We start from the raw sequence: 2,579 nt of genomic DNA on the forward strand, positions 1-2,579 counted from the left end.
TGTCATGCATCATTTTATGATGAATGATGTCTGTAAGCCTCTTTCCGATTGTACAGGCCCATTCACGTGCCATTTTTTCGTGGTGAAGCCATAAGGAGTTAGACTTCACTTACCGAATGTCAAATGCACTTTGATAGGAAATTAATTTGGGGGGGGGGGAATGTATCACATGTTTCTGTGTCTCGAGGCATGACCACAACATCTGGAAGCCTAACTTTAAATATATGTGTGTATGTGCAATCCAAAGAACCATAAACTGAAATGGGAGGTGGGGGGCGGCTTGCATTTCTCTGTTTTTGCAAATGTGAGGTTTGCATTCTGGCCCTGGGATGGGGGGTGAGGCCTATTCTCTAAAGGGGGGGGGGAGATTAACATTCCAGTGGACATGCTTTGGCTCCTTGCCATAGACCAGGGGTAGTCAAACTGCGGCCCTCCAGATGTCCATGGGCTACAATTCCCATGAGTACCTGCCAGCAAATGCTGGCAGGGGCTCATGGGAATTGTAGTCCATGGACATCTGGAGGGCTGCAGTTTGACTACCCCTGCCATAGACTAACAAGTGTTTCTTTGTTACTTTGTTGAATTATCAGACAAGGAAATAATTTGCCTCAACAGTTACAGTGTAATGGTATTTATGAAGGCCTTTTTTTCCATGATTGATCCTATTCCTTAAAAATGCAAAGGTATTCCATCAAGATCTGAGTAGAATACGCTGATTTCAAAAGTGACCAGATGTGACTGTGCTTTCTGTATTGTATCTTAGCTATAGGCTAAGCGATGCCTTCGAAGGCAAGCTTAATCGATTCTTTTCGCTCGGCCTGGTCTTAATTGTAGGATTGTTTCTCTGAAACTGTGCTTAAAGAGGATAAGGATTGCAGCAGGCTTAGAGGTGCTGAGTGAATGGGGCTCCTTCCGCCCGAAGAGTCTCTAGCTTGGATTGTAGGAGAACGGGGCAGCTAAAAGGGCCCCCCTCGTCTCTGCTGCCCCAGTACTGGTGACAGAGAGCAGGCGGCTTTTGCCGTCCTGGCCAGCAGAGGGCACACCAAAGCTCCGTAGCCTCTACGCACCAGCATCCCAGTCCACTGTGTTTCTCACTGGGAGCTCTAGGCTGGCATCAGGCGTGCCTACGGATTTCTTTGGAGGAGTCTTTAGAACAGCCACGAGCGGGAAAAACTCTAATTTCGACAGAACGGCCAACTCTGAAATTGCCTCCCAGTATTCGCATAAACAGATGAGCCTCTTGTGGCGCAGAGTGGTAAGGCAGCAGTCATGCTGTCTGAATCTCTGCCCATGAGGCTGGGAGTTCAACCCCAGTAGCCGGCTCAAGGTTGACTCAGCCTTCCATCCTTCCGAGGTCGGTAAAATGAGTACCCAGCTTGCTGCTGGGGGGTAAACGGTAATGACTGGGGAAGGCACTGGCAAACCACCCCGTATTGAGTCTGCCATGAAAACGCTGGAGGGCGTCACCCCAAGGGTCAGACATGACTCGGTGCTTTCACAGGGGATACTTTTACCTTTATTCACATAAACATGCAAAATTCCTGCTGCAGGAGCAAATTCCCAACAGCAAAACTGTCCAGTTGGTTTGTTATTTTTTTAACGGAACGTCGAGTATTAAGACTGTATTGCGTGTGACCTTGGTAAAGTCCGAGTTGCCGTTTGCTGCTCACTTGTAAAAATGCAACCCAGGCACTCGAGGGCCGCTCTGCGCTATGTTGAACCGTTCCCAGTATTGTTTGGAGGAGGGCTAGAAAGCAGAGCTGGTTCTCACGAAGCCAAATGTACGGGGCAAAACAGAACACGATGGGGGGGTGTCCCTCCCTCCAGTGGTCGGGCTTAGCACTGTTGAGAGAGTGATCCATTGCCCACAAGAATGAAATGTTCTGCAGCTTCCGGATGTCCCGATCCTGCCGCTTGTTGAACGCCTAATTCAAAGCCTTCTCCCCCCCCCCCCCCCACACGCACACACGAGTTCCTCTCTTGCGTGCATCTGACATCCTTGCAATCTGTCGGGTTGCATTTTTAGCTGAAATTTGCAGTGTTGAGAAGATGTTCGTTGGTTACAGTAGGATTCCCAAGAACCGGGTTCCAAATAAATTTACCATCACTGACCCAGGTTGAACCTCCGCGGGCTTTCCTAATTCAGGCACTATTTCTTCATTCAAGGTTGCTTCTTCAAAAACCAACCTGAATGCAAAGCTCAATCCCAGTGATGTTGTATTGAAGTGAATTCTACAGGCATTTGCTACATGGGTCTTTTTCTGTTTTTTTTGTTTTTTAATGAATAGAGAGGGTGCAGGTCTCAGGATTGGCCAAGGGTCAGAGCAGGGGTGGTCAAACTGTAGCCCTCCAGATGCCCATGGACTACAATTCCCATGAGCCCCTTCCAGCGTTTGCTGGCAGGAGCTCATGGGAATTGTAGTCCATGGGCATCTGGAGCGGCGCAGTTTGACTACCCCTGGGATGCAGCATGACTTTTGAAAGCCTGTAGATATAAAATTGCTTTTCACAACAGGGGCCATCGCAACAACCCCTTCCAAGTGCACATGAGCCAAATCCTTACAAACCATTTCAGATTA

Source organism: Paroedura picta, chromosome 13, assembly GCF_049243985.1.
Source record: "Paroedura picta isolate Pp20150507F chromosome 13, Ppicta_v3.0, whole genome shotgun sequence".
Lineage (NCBI taxonomy): Eukaryota > Metazoa > Chordata > Lepidosauria > Squamata > Gekkonidae > Paroedura > Paroedura picta.